The sequence below is a fragment of the Apodemus sylvaticus genome, chromosome 7 (genome assembly GCF_947179515.1).
Source record: "Apodemus sylvaticus chromosome 7, mApoSyl1.1, whole genome shotgun sequence".
Taxonomy (NCBI): Eukaryota; Metazoa; Chordata; class Mammalia; order Rodentia; family Muridae; genus Apodemus; species Apodemus sylvaticus.
In genome coordinates, this window is record NC_067478.1 from 35308577 (window position 1) to 35323951 (window position 15375).

At 38.3% G+C, this 15375-nt stretch overlaps 1 pseudogene; it reads right to left on the reverse strand.

The window, feature by feature from the left end:
- Window positions 1–358: 358 nt before the first annotated feature.
- LOC127689661 (zinc finger protein 717-like) lies at window positions 359–5613 on the reverse strand (annotated as a pseudogene).
- Window positions 5614–15375: the final 9762 nt, after the last annotated feature.

A 15375-nucleotide genomic window follows, 5' to 3' on the forward strand; every position in this document is an offset into this window, starting at 1 on the left:
CTCGCATCTACCCCCAACAAAGCAATACAAACAAGCTAAGATAATCTCAGAGAGCTTCTTCGTTAATGGTCACCTCAGGGAAGGTCTTCACCTAAAAGGAGACATAACATTAAAACTCCTGAAGAAGACCTCTCTCCTTCTGTCCCTCTGTCACTAGCTCCAAACCAGACTAAGTTCCTTCCTCTCCTGTACTATTTTCACCCTTCCAGCCTGACAAGCAACAGTGTCTGACACCCCAAGAGGAACCCAGACTGCAAACCCCTGTCCTTGACTTCTCCTTGTCTTCTACAAGCCAGTGTACTGGCTGCTGTGCACCTCCACATGAGAGGTAGAACATGGACCACATCCATATCCATTCCTAACATAGCTTCCCATGTCGGTGAGTTCTCTGATGCCTGCTTAGGTTTGATTTCTGTGAAAAGGTTTTTCTACACACATTACATCCATAAGGTTTCTCCCCAGAATGAATCAACTCATGTACAATGAGGGATGATTTGTAGCCAAACATTTTTCCACACTGAATGCATTCATAGGGCTTTTCACCTGTGTGGATTCTGTGATGCTTACGGAGGACTAACTTCCACTGAAACGTTTTCCCACATTTATTATATTCATAGGGCTTTTCACCTGTGTGAATTATCTGGTGCTTGTTGAGATATGACTTGTTTTGAAATGCTTTCCCACACTCTTTACACTCATATGGTTTCTCACCTGTGTGAGCCTTCTGGTGAGTTTTGAGGTATGACTTATTTTGAAAGGCTTTTCCACATTCTTTACATTCATGTAATTTCTCACTGTTGTGGATCCTCTGATGCCTCCTGAGGTCTGACTTCTGGTAAAAGGCTTTTCCACACTCACTGCACATATAGGGCTTCTCGCCATTGTGAGTTCTATGATGCACATTGAAGTATAACCTGTTATGGAACGTTTTCCCACATTTCTCATACCCATATGGTTTATCACTCTTGTGAGTTCCCTGATGCATTCTGAGGTATGACTTCTTTAGAAAGGCTCTTCCACATTCTTTATACTCATATGGTTTCTCCCCAGTATGAGTTCTCTGGTGTGTTTTGAGGTACCACTTATGTTGGAAGGCTTTACCACACTCACAGCATTCAAAGGGTTTCTCTCCAGTGTGAGTTATCTCATGTACAATGAGAGATGACTTTTGTCTGAAAGTTTTATCACATTCACTACATCCATAGGGCTTTTCTCCTGTGTGAATTCTCTGATGAATAGTAAGGGAAGATTTAGTGCTAAAAGGTTTCTCACACTGGGTACATACATGGTCTTTTTTTCTGGTTATGTGTCCTCTGATATACTATAAGGTCTAATTCACTGGTAAAGGTTTTCCTACTTTCAAGGTATTTACAAGATTTTTCTCACTGAGTTTGTTGCTTGGTGTTTAGTGAGGTTACACTTCTTACTGAAAGTTGCCTTCCCTATCTTAGCCATGGCATCTGACTGAACAGAAACTTGGTCACACTCATTATGCTTGCAAGAAGTCAGTCCCATTTGAAGTCTCTTAGATGGAGTAACTTTTTTCAATAATTTTCCATCCTTTGTATCTTTCCCTTCTCCGATATATTCAAATTCCTGCTGTCCAGTTAGAATCTTGGAATGCTGACCCAACTGCACAGGACATCTGATGGATTTCTCTGCTACATAACAGCCATTATATTGCTCTCCAGCACACAATCCATGAGGCTCCAAAGAGAGATGTGTATTCAGATATCCACTCATCTCCTCAGGCTTCACTCCTGAACAGTTTCTATTACTTACAACAAAACTTGAAATATTCATGGAGTATAAATAAAAAGTGTTTTCTAATCCCTCTGCTTCCTCAGTTGCTTTATTTTGGCTGTTGGAGGTAACTTGCCACAAATGTCTCTCTCGACTCTTCTGGTTAGTCTCAATTATGCCACCCACACTGCAGAAGACTAAAAATACAAACAAACAAACAAACAAAAGAACTTTCGATAAATTATTTTTAAGAATTTCTAATGGAATTCTCATGTTTATGAAAAAAACAATTTCTAGCCTACTAGTACATACTGTTATTAAAATCAGAGTAAGTATTAGCTTATAAACTTTAGCTTACTCCTCTAATTTAACATACTGAAATACACTGGTAAGTTTCCTAGTATTAATTTATTAGTAAAGTATTGTTTCATTTTATTTTTTTGAAGAAGTATTTTGTTAAAATATCCATCAATTGCTAGGTATAGTTTTCTACTCAGAGAATGGTTACATTTTTTACAGGTTCTAGTCACATATATACTTTAATATATGATAGTGATGACCTTTTCTTTCTGTCATTTTCTTTATTCTTGTCTAAAAGAGGCAATAATTTCTAGGACATCCTCTTTGCAGATTATGAGCAAACTCTGATAGGCTACTTCCTAGCCTGAAGTTTCCATTATGGCCACAAATTTGCATCTTGTATTCTTAGAGTTATTACAAATGACAACAGACTATGAGTATTTCAAACCTTAAATTTCTTCTTTCTACTTCCACCCAAAACATTCCAGTTTGAGGGCTCAATTGAACAACATGTCCTGCTCTTTTCTGAACCAAAATAAATACAAGGAAACTCCTGTTTACCATTCTGGAAAAACATGTATGCTGCACATCTTCTCTAAAATATGTGGCTACTTGTGATAATGATGAGCCCTAACATTTGCCTCCAAAGTGGTGATGCATGCACCAGCATCTAGTAATTCATCAATTCTAAAGGATGTTGGCACATTTCAGAGACTTGACTTCTCTGAGTTTCATAAAAATTGGCTTCTACAATTCCTCATTATCTTTGTTGCTTTAGAATGATAGAAGAAAAATTAAACAAGTGCAATATTGAAATTTCAACCCTCATCCAAAAAAAGAAAGAAATAAAGAAAGAAAAAAAAAGAAGCTTGAGTTCTTCAACTTGAAAATTTATCTTTTGGGGCTGGAGAGATAGCTCAGTACTTACGAGCACTGACTGCTTTTCTGAAGGTCCTGAGTGCAAATCCCAGAAATCACAAGGTGGTTCACAACTATCTGTAATGAGATCCGATGCCCTCTTCTAGGCTATCTGAAGACAGCTACAGTGTACTTACATATAATAAATAAATAAAATTTTAAAAGAAAAAAAACTGGGAAGCACAAGCAGGTGAATTTCTGAGTTCAATGCCAGCCTGATCTACAGAGTGAATTCTACGATAGCCAAGGCTACACAAAGAAACCTTGCCTCCAAAAAAAAAAAAAAAAAAAAAAAAGAAAAAGAAAAAAGAAAAAGAAAGAAAGAAAGAAAAAAAAGAATGAAAGAAAGAAAGAGAAATAAAGAAAGAAAAAAGAAAAAACTTGTCTCACTTCTCTTTGCAACAAAAAAGCTCTTGATTCTTTCTCAACTGGAAATGCCCCATCCTATGGGTTCTTCTTATGATTTCTTACATCATAGCTCACAGCCTAACTTCTAAATCTGTTTCTGTATTATCTCATCAACTTCGTAAGTGAAATACTCTATAACTTTAAACACCATCTGTTACTCACTACACTCTGGTTCAACATTACATATACTTGTTTGTGATTCCTCAGTACAAATAAACTTATTTGTCTTTGTTGAAATTAATTCCATGAAGTAAGGACATTACTTTCATATTTTTTTTGTTTGTTTTGTTTTTTGCGACAGGGTTTCTCTGTGTAGCGCTGGCTGTCCTGGAACTCACTCTGTACACCACGCTGGACTCGAACTCAGAAATCCACCTGCCTCTGCCCCCTGAGTACTGGGATTAAAGGTGTGCGCCACTACTGCCTAGCTATTTTTACATTTTTATTTTATATAAAATATATATAAGAACTAGCACTTGAAATCTGCCTCATTAGACTGTACTAAAACAAAAACAAGCACATGAAATATGTCTGAAAACAAAATCCCCATGAGCCTGGAGTGCAAGAGTCAAGTGAAGCTATGAAAAAGAAAAAGTACCAGAAAAAAACATCAAATTACAGAAGTCAAGATAGATGGGGGGCTGGGGGAGGGTCTAAAATATTTCATTAAATTGAAGTGCACGAACATATGCAAGAGAACTCTCCTTGCAGACTATATAACAAACATGTTTCAGCCCTCAGATACAGAACTGAGAGATAAACTGATGATATGGCCAACCTTTGTTATACAGTCTCCCCCTCCACATGGACCAACAACCAACCTGGCAGAGTCTTGTTTGCAGGTTCTTCTGCTGTCCATGGCCCCTCTCCCTGTTCCAATTTGAAGATCAACTCAGGTTTAGGGATGCATTGCACTGTTAATAGGAAATAATGTAGGAATTGGAAAAATTCTGATAATAAGAAAGAGAAAACCAGGTTTTAAGATCTAGGCAACAAAAGTGCAAATGTGGACCTTTCACTAGAGAGCAGTGAATAATCATACAAGGCCTTGAACCTTAGCCCTCAACCTTACAAATGCAGGGAAGGTGCTTGCTCTGAGACTTACCCAGTGACAGCCGGCTACTATACATCTCCAGCATCACACTCCTGTACAGCATCTTCTGAGCATTGTTGAAATTTTGCCACTTCTCCCAGGTGAACTTCACAGTGACATCCTCAAATGACACCAACTCCTGTAACAGCACATTTCTCTTCAATCAATTTACTCTAAGCTTGTAAAAAGGAACATGAAGACTAGCTTCTTTTAAGGGGTAGAAGGCTCTCATGTGTATTTTTCATTATAATATACCTTGTTTATATAGTATAAGAAAGTAAAAAAAAAAAACCTGATGTTATTGATTAATGTACTACCTCATAATATTAAAATTAAAACTTTTACTGGTGGTGTAAGAGAACCCAGACTACTCAGGTAACCAGGCCTTAATCAAATAGGACTTCAGGTGAATATAAACATACCCATGCCTCGCGCTACCTCCTAGGAGTTGGAGGGAGCCTGACTAATGTCCTGTTGTATGGGTTGTGCTATATAATTCCCATTCTCTTGCGTAAATGAATTATATTTAATATAAATATCATCTGTGAATTAATCCAGTGGCTGTATTTCTTTACTTCATACTATTTCTCAATAATCACTCAGAAAAATCAGTATTTCTTTAAATCTGCACCTTAATAGCTGATGTCTCACTATTCTCTATTCTGTCCAGCCATTGGGTGATCATCATTTATTGTCGGGCAGAGAATAAATGGTAAGAATTGTTTACAGAAACTTAATACAGGACATCCTTAGTATAAGCATTTTTATACTGTGTCATGATTGAAACAAGGGCAAAGAAATTTGCATTTGAAGGGTAAACATTACACAGTGTAAGTCTACATTTTCCCCTTTTGTCTAATAGAAGACTCTTTTCTTATAATAATAAACAACACACAGCAGTAACAATTATGAAACAATTATAAAAAATATTAGGTAAGAGTTACATTGAAAAAGTCAGGTCTATTTGCATTCAGAAACTCATAAAGTATGTTATTTCATACCTTACATGGTGATAAAGACTTAAATAGCCCAAGAAATTATCAGCTGAGGATGAAAAAGAGTTGGTTTTGACAGAGAAGAAACTATAGAATACACAGCTAGATCATTACCCAAAGATCACCTGCACCCCAGCTATTGTCCCTTCTACTCATTCTCCCACAGGAATTCTTACGCAAAGGGAAGATTTTAACCTTAGAATAGATATTTTTAGTACACAAACAGCGTAAAAAATTTAAAAACCTATACAGAAAAGGTTTCTGAATTGATTCCAAAGGGAAAAGTGTGACTTTGTCAACTCTCTGGAATGGATCCACCTGAGATTGTGGCACCTTTTACCAATGCTGAGATTGCCTCACAATGGGCACAAGATGAACTTTGGCAAAGAGTCTGAAGTAATTTTTAGAAGAAATTAACAATAAATACCCAAAAGGCAAGTGGCTTCAATTTGTAAAAAGAACTAATTGGATCTTCCCCTGTATAATAAAAAGAATTCCAATTTCTGGAGCACTTACATTTTACACTGATGCAAATAAATCAGGAAAGGCAGGATATAAGTCAGAAGATATAAGTAAGGTGGTTAAAAATCCTTATGAATCAGGATAAAATCAGGATCATATGAAATACTTATGGCATAATTAGATTTTTCAAGAATCTCTTAATATAGTAACTAACTCTAAATATGCATAAAGTGTTTTTTCCCATATAGAAACTGCTGGACTTATTCAGGATGATTCCAAATTGACTTCTTGTTTATTCAACAAGTGGACTGATTCTGCCATTATGTGTTTATTAGAAGTTATGACAATTATGGGAATACCTATACAAATTAAAACTGACAATGCTCCAGCGTATGTCACTAGTAAAAATTTAAAACTTTACATATTAATAAATAAAGCATATTACAGGTATACCAACAATCCTACAGAACAAATAGTCATTGAAAGTTCCAACTGTACTTTAAAAGAAATGCTTAATAAACAGGACTATCAAAGAACCCAAAGATAGATTACAAAATGCTTTATTAGCTTAAAATTTCTTAAATGCTAATAAACAAAATACAATAGCCATGGAAGCCACCAGATTATATAAAAAAACTGAATTATATCAGCCTGTTTATTTCAAAGATATATTAACTTCAAAATAGAGAGCATGAAATGTGTTACTCTGGGGAAGGAACTTTGCATATGTTCATACAGGAAAAGAAAAATTATGGATTTCATCCAAACCGATAAAATAATCAGATTTGATAGAGGAAGACACCATGAAGATCTTGACTACAGATAGGAAAAAGGAAATCAAAAAGACCAAACAGAATCTGTAACATGATTTCCTGATCCCTCTACATGGATCAGCCTTGACACTGGGAAGACAAAAAAATGTCTCTAACAAGAACTTCACCTAGTCATACCAATGGATCTTACTGACTACAGAGTCTTCAAGATCTATCATTCTATCCTTTCATATAGCATGAATGAAGATTTATATTGCAGTTTGGATATATGATCAAACTAGCTCATAAACCTGCTCAAACAAGAAATAAAAAATCATCTTTAACTGATTTGTGCATGTTGGACATTCCATATATGATATTAATATAGAAATATATATTACCTCTAAAAGCTTTATGTTCACAGAAAAAAAACAACCCAGAACACAGTCCTGACAAGATTCACCCTCAAGGATGCTGAGATGCTGAGACTTGCTATTCCACGTCCCTGCCTGATCCTACCTCAACTACATCGAAGCTGGTTTCCTCTAAAGACTTGCTTCTGGGACAGCTTCAGAACAGCTATCACTTGGTCCAGCCTTTCAGACGATTCCAATTTGGACTTCATTTAAGCCTGCACTTTCTCAGCATACAGAGACTGGACAACAACTGCTACAGCTAGCTTCTTTAAGACTAACCACTTTTTTTTAAATTGTCTCGGGCCCCCCAAAACAAATTCTATATCTAAAATCAACTGGAAACAATTATAAGCAAACTTCACCCCATTCCCAAAAGTGGGGTAAAGGAACTTTCATCATTCAATAGCTGTCAGATGTTTGTTGTCTTTTAAAGGGGAATGGTTACAAATAATTATGGTCTTGGATAGGGAGGGAACAAAATAGGAAGGTTAGATTCAGGGATTTCTTTTTCTTTCCTTTTCACTTTCTTTCTTTCTTGGGTAAGGGAAAGGGGGTTGAAAAAAAGGGGGGGTAGAGAAGCATTATAAGAAGTTAGATATAGTCGGGCAGTGGTAGCATATGCCTTTAATCTCAGCACTTGGGAGGCAGAGCCAGGTGGATTTCTGCGTTCTAGGACGGCCTGGTCTACAGAGTGAGTTCCAGGACAGCCAGGGCTATACAGAAAAACCCTGTCTTAAAAAGGAAAAAAGAAGAAGAAGGAGGAGGAGGAGGAGGAGGTTGCGATGGGGGTAGTAGTAATAGTAGTTATTTGTTGTTAGATATATAAGGGTAGATTATTGAATCTTCTCTTAAGCCAAACAACATTTATAGTCATAATCTGACATTGGTACAGGATTGTGTATATTAATACAAAAATAAGTTTATTTTTGATACATTGGCATGGGTTATTTTATTCTGATATAAATTTAAGGATACTTTGATACCCACATTGTATATATGTTCTTAATGTTTATTTGAGGTATTGTACTTATATAATTCTTAAAGATGCAGTGCAAAAGTTCTAGTCCTTTTGAAAGGACTGCTATTAAAAACTGTTAGGGATGATTAAAAACTGCAAGTTACAAACTTTTAGGGATGGTTATGATAGTCAGACTCATGGTCATATTAAATACTAGTCTAGTTAATTACAATAAGGTGTTTTCAAGGTATTTTCAGATAGTAAATAGCTAAGAATAAACAATGTTGGACAATTCAGATATATTATAAGTGGATAGCTGGTCTTCAAAAACCTCAGAGATCTACAGCATATGCCATATAAAATTATTGCATTATTAAAAGATCTCTTGACTATAAGACAAGTCAGCTCCCGAAAGTCCCCCATTTGACGTCACGTATGATGATGAGCGTCCATAAGCTCCATGTGGAGGTGACTCAATTGTGTCAAGCTACCCACTGGGCAAAGAAAATGCCCATACTTCAACTACAGGCAAATGCTGTCCAGAAAGGACAAAGGGACACAGAAAAGCCAACTGTCAAGCTCTGCCAAGACCGAGTAAGCCAAGTCCTTCATAATTCCTGCTTCACATAATTCTGTTAGATTCTCTGGGCCAAAGGCTGAAGATGGATGCTCCAAAGTTATAGAAACATTACTGGGGCGTGTCCAGGCATCCAACTGTCTCTGTCATTTCTCTAATTTTGGGGAAGCTATGTCCTTGCCCTTCCTGTATACTCAGTTAAATTTTTATTCCTTCTCAGGTCTCTGATGGGGTGAAAACTACAGAGTCTCACATTTAAGCTTGAGATATTTAGGATTTAAGAAGATGTTGTAGGTCTAAAAGGATGTTTTTGGTTGGTAATGCAAATTAGGATAAAATTTGAGTTAGGCACAAAACTCTGAATACACCAAGATAGGACAGATAATTCGTAGGATGAAAAAAAAATTTTTTTCTTTAATTGCCAAATACTGTGGACTGAACATTATGAAAGCAAATCCTACCAAAGAGTTACCAAAATTGTCTCATAATTGTTATAATTTTATTCAGTTTATATTTTAAATGAAAAGATCCTCTTATTGGACTAAAAGGGGGAATTGTAGAGAGAATATCTTGTGTATTGTATGGATGTATCACCTGTCAATTAAAAAGCTTACAGTCAATCGGGCGGTGGTGGTGCACGCCTGTAATCCCAGCACTCTGGGAGGCAGAGACAGGCGGATTTATGAGTTCGAGGCCAGCCTGGTCTACAGAGTGAGTTCCAGGACAGCCAGGACTGCACAGAGAAACCTGTTTCAGAAAAAAAAAAAGAAAAGAAAAAGAAAAAAAGCTTACGGTTTTTGGCTTAGGCAGAAAATAGGAAGTTGGACACGAGGAGACAGAAGAAATTCTGGGATAGAGACAGATGATAAGATTGGCCTGAGAAGATGTGAGGAGATGGATGCATGGTACCTGAGCACAGGTAACCAGCCAGGTGGCAGAATGTATGTTAAAAAATTGGCTTATCTAAATTATGATCTAGTCAGAGTTGACCCTAGCTATATGGCCAAGGTATTTTGAGTCTGAGTCTTATTTCTGGGAGCATAGGGGCTGGGAAGAACCCAGATAAAACATCTACACTCTTTCCCAAAGAAAGAGTGACCCTTAACAGAGGCCTGAACGAAGGGAAACAAAGTGGGGAGGAAGAGAGAGTGTGTTGGGTGGAGAGGCATATATGTAGAGGCAGGGGGAAGGAAGAGGGGGATGGTTTGGGGTTCTTAGAGGAGGGGGATATCAAGAAAGGTTTTCCCATTGGCAATGTAAATGAAGACGATATTCAATTTAAAAAAAAGATGAAAAAAAAGAAAGAGTGACCCTTGTCATTAAGTCATATATGCCCCACTCTTGTACCTCAGTTATGCAAATTAGGATGAATGTTTACCAAACCTGCTTCCTACATGAATTCCCCTTCCCTCAGAAGCCTTTGAAAGAATAATCTTTGCTTAATCTGGCATAGTGCAACTCTCTTTCAAAACCCTGCCTCAGCCACACAACCACACACCAGAGTAATAGTCCTATACATTGCAGAGAGAAGCTCTGTGTACTGTATGGACGCATCACCTGTCAATAAAAAAAAAGCTGTCTGGCCAATGAGCTGAGGCAGAAAATAGGTGGGAGTTCCAGTAGGGAGACAGAACTCTGAGATAGAATCTGGCAGGGAAGAGATATGACCCAGACCCTGAGGAGACAGACACACAACACTGAGAAGAGGTAACCTGCCATGAGGCATTCATAGAATAGAATAAATGGGTTAATTAAGTGTACTGGCTAAAGCTAAGAAATTAGCAGTGATTAAGAAGAGACCAACATCACTGAAGTGAAATCTTTTCTGAGAGCACAGAGAGTGTGTTCCAGTGATAGCCACAGTTGTATTTTGTGCTGTGGCTGGACTTGGTACTGTGTAAGAGTCACCCAGGTGGTACTGGTTTTGAAGGCATGAAGGGGTCATGAAGAGCAGCTGAGGATTGGCACTGTGAGAGGCCGCAGAAGGCCATTGGTGAAGGTGCAACCTCAGTTGCAATTGATGGTCCAGAACTGAAAGCGGTCATGCATAGGAGTTGAGGCTTGGCACCATGAAGAGAGCCTAGGAGAGGCTATTGGTGAAGCCTAGTTATAGCGGAAGACAGAGTTACATTCGGGTTGCCAGTGCCATGCGATGACCAAGAACAGCAGCAGCAGTGGAGTACAGATAGCTGGAGCCTAGAAGACAAGATGTGTGCTACAAAGGGCAGAGCTGGAGAAGTGACCCAAGCCCTTGGAGGAGCCTGGAAGATTGTATTGAACCACTGGAGTTTGAGTTTTGCTTTTGATTGCGACTGTGCCCTGATATTTTCCCTCTTGAAGGAAGAAAGTATTTTAGTGGTGCCCACAGTTAAGAGACTTTGAAGTTTTAAAAGACTTTGGATTTTAAAAGATATTGGACATTTTAAAGGGATTGAACTTTTAAAATGTAAAGACTGTGGGACTTTTAAAGTTATTTAGATCTTGGGGATGAATAAGAAAGTAAGAGTTGAGGCTTAATAATGATGTGTTTGTGTGTCTAGTTGACAAGGGGTCAATTGTACTGGCTGGTTTTGTGTGTCAACTTGACATAGGCTGGAGTTACCACAGAGAAAGGAGCTTCAGTTGGGGAAGTGCCTCCATGAGATCCAGCTGTGGGGCAGTAAGGAATATGTCTCCATGGCCTCTGCATCAGCTCCTGCTTCCTGACCTGCTTGAGTTCCAGTCCTGACTTCCTTTAGTGATGAACAGCTGTGTGGAAGTGGAAGCTGAATAAACCCTTTCCTCCCCAACTTGGTTCTTGGTGATGATTTTGTGAAGGATTAGAAACCCTGATTAAGACATTAAGTTACAAGCTAACTGGGAAATATGCCCAAGCTTATGGCCTAGGCCTTGTGTATTCAAATATAATTAAGTCTCAGAGTCATTATTTCCAGAACTGGACAAGAATGGAAAAGCCCATGGTTACAAATGGCATCCAATGTCAGGCACAGAATCCAGGTTTAGACAAAAGATTCAAGTATTAGAAAAAGGCCCAAGTGGAAAGGCAGGAAGCAAGCACTCTCAGGGCTGTATGCAGTTTCCTAGCCAGGTCACAAGACAAACCTCAACAAATATAAGAAGATAGAACTAATCCCATGCCTCCTATCTGATCACTATGGAGTAAAAGTGGTCTTCAATAGCACCAGAAACAACAGAAAACCCACATACACGTGGAAACTGAACAATACTCTACTCAATGATACCTTGGTCAAGGAAGAAATAAAGAAAGAAATTAAAGACTTTTTAGAACACAATGAAAATGAAAACACAACATACCCAAATCTATGGGACACAATGAAAGCAGTGCTAAGAGGAAAACTCATAGCCCTGAGTGCCTCCAAAAAGAAAATGGAGAGAGCATACATTACCAGCTTAATGACACATCTGAAAGCCCTAGAACAAAAAGAAGCTAATTCGCCCAGGAGGAGTAGAAGGCAGGAAATCATCAAACTCAGGGCCGAAATCAATCAAGTAGAAACAAAGAGAACCATACAAAAAATCAACAAAACCAGGAGCTGGTTCTTTGAGAAAATCAACAAGATAGATAAACCCTTAGCCAGACTGACCAAAGGGCACAGAGAAAGTATCCAAATTAACAAACTTAGAAATGAAAAGGGAGATATAACAACAGAAACTGAGGAAATCCAAAAAATCATCAGATCCTACTACAAGAGCCTGTACTCAACACAACTGGAGAATCTGGAGGAAATGGACAATTTCCTTGACAGATACCAAATACCAAAATTAAATCAGGACCAACTAGACCATCTAAACAGTCCCATAATGCCTAAAGAAATAGAAGGAGTCATAGAAAGTCTTCCAACCAAAAAAAAGGACAGGACCAGATGTCTTCAGTGCAGAATTCTACCAGACCTTCAAAGAAGAGTTAACACCAATACTCTTCAAACTATTCCACAAAATAGAAACAGAAGGAACACTACCCAATTCCTTCTACGAAGCCACAATTACGCTGATACCAAAGCCACAAAAAGATCCAACAAAGAAAGAGAACTTCAGACCAATTTCCTTATGAACATCGATGCAAAAATACTCAATAAAATTCTTGCCAACCGAATCCAAGAACACATCAAAACGATCATCCACCATGATCAAGTAGGCTTTATCCCGGGAATGCAGGGTTGGTTCGAAATACGGAAATCCATCAATACAATCCACTACATAAACAAACTCAAAGAACAAAACCACATGGTCATTTCATTGGATGCTGAAAAAGCATTTGACAAAATTCAGCATCCCTTCATGCTTAAAGTCTTGGAGATAACAGGAATTCAAGGCCCATACCTAAACATAGTAAAAGCAATATACAGCAAACCGGTAGCCAGCATCAAACTAAATGGAGAGAAACTTGAAGCAATCCCACTGAAATCAGGGACCAGACAAGGCTGCCCCCTTTCTCCTTATCTTTTCAATATTGTACTTGAGGTACTAGCTCGGGCAATTTGACAACATAAGGAGGTCAAAGGGATACAAACTGGAAAGGAAGAAGTCAAACTATCATTATTTGCAGACGACATGATTGTCTACCTAAGTGACCCAAAGAACTCCAGTAGAGAGCTCCTACAGCTGATAAACAACTTCAGCAAAGTGGCAGGTTATAAAATCAACTCAAGCAAATCAGTGGCCTTCCTATACTCAAAGGATAAGCAGGCTGAGAAAGAAATTAGGGAAATGACCCCCTTCACAATAGCCTCAAACAGTATAAAGTATCTTGGGGTGACTCTTACCAAACATGTGAAAGATCTGTATGACAAGAACTTCAAGACTCGGAAGAAGGAAATGGAAGAAGACCTCAAAAAATGGGAAAACCTCCCATGCTCATGGATCGGTAGAATCAATATAGTTAAAATGGCCATTTTGCCTAAAGCATTATACAGATTCAATGCAATACCCATCAAAATCCCAACTCAATTCTTCACAGAATAGAAAGAGCAATTATCAAATTCATCTGGAACAACAAAAAACCCAGGATAGCTAAAACTATTCTTAGCAACAAAAGAAAATCTGGGGGAATCAGTATCCCTGTCCTCAAGCAATACTACAGAGCAATAGTGTTAAAAACTGCATGGTATTGGTACAGTGACAGACAGGAGGATCAATGGAACAGGATTGAAGATCCAGAAATGAACCCACACACCTATGGCCACTTGATCCTCGACAAAGAGGCTGAAACCATCCAGTGGAAAAAAAGATAGCCTTTTCAACAAATGGTGCTGGTTCAACTGGAGGTCAGCATGCAGAAGAATGCGAATTGATCCATCCTTGTCTCCTTGTACTAAGCTCAAATCCAAATGGATCAAGGACCTCCACATAAAGCCAGACACTCTGAAGCTAATAGAAAAGAAACTGGGGAAGACCCTTGAGGACATCGGTACAGGGAGAAAGTTTCTGAACAGAACACCAATAGCGTATGCTCTAAGAGCAAGAATTGACTAATGGGACCTCATAAAATTACAAAGTTTCTGTAAGGCAAAGGACACCATCAAGAGGACAAATCGGCAACCAACAAATTGGGAAAAGATCTTCACCAATCCTACATCAGATAGAGGGCTAATATCCAATATATATAAAGAACTCAAGAAGTTAGACTCCAGAAAACCAAACAACCCTATTAAAAAATGGGGTACAGAGTTAAACAAAGAATTCTCACCTGAAGAACTTCGGATGGCGGAGAAGCATCTTAAAAAATGCTCAACTTCATTAGTCATTAGGGAAATGCAAATCAAAACAACCCTAAGATTTCATCTTACAACAGTCAGAATGGCTAAGATTAAAAATTCAGGAGACAGCAGGTGTTGGAGAGGGTATGGAGAAAGAAGAACACTCCTCCACTGCTGGTGGGGTTGCAAATTTGTACAACCACTCTGGAAATCAGTCTGGCGGTTCCTCTGAAAACTGGGCACCTCACTTCCAGAAGATCCTGCTATACCACTCCTGGGCATATACCCAGAAGACTCCCCACCATGTAATAAGGATACATGTCCTACTATGTTCATAGCAGCCCTATTTATAATTGCCAGATGCTGGAAAGAACCCAGGTATCCCTCAACAGAAGAGTGGATGCAAAAAATGTGGTATATCTACACAATGGAGTACTATTCAGCCATTAGAAACAATGAATTCATGAAATTCTTAGGCAAATGGATGGAGCTAGAGAATATCATACTAAGTGACGTAAACCAGACTCAAAAGGTGAATCATGGTATGCACTCACTAATAAGTGGATATTAACCTTGAAAACTGGAATACCCAAAACATAATCCACACATCAAATGAGGTACAAGAAGAAAGGAGGAGTGGCCCCTGGTTCTGGAAAGACTCAGTGAAACAGTATTCATCAAAACCAGAACAGGGAAGTGGGAAGGGGTGCATGGGAGGACAGGGGAAGAGAAGGGGGCTTATGGGACTTTCGGGGAGTGGGGGGGCTAGAAAAGGGGAAATCATTTGAAATGTAAATAAATTATATCGAATAAAAAAATGCAAAAAAAAAGAAAAAAGAAAAGAAAAAAAGTTGTTTTAAAGAAAAATGCTGTGCTTATTGTAGACTTAAGATTGACAGGCCTGTTGAGGTGTGAAGCAAGGAATTGTGTTTCTGACGAAGCAGCCTGTACTCATTTTATGACTTTTGGGAGAAGGGTCTGAGGTATTTATCCTTTGGAGGTGTTCACAAGGCATTGACTGTACATTCGCAACTCT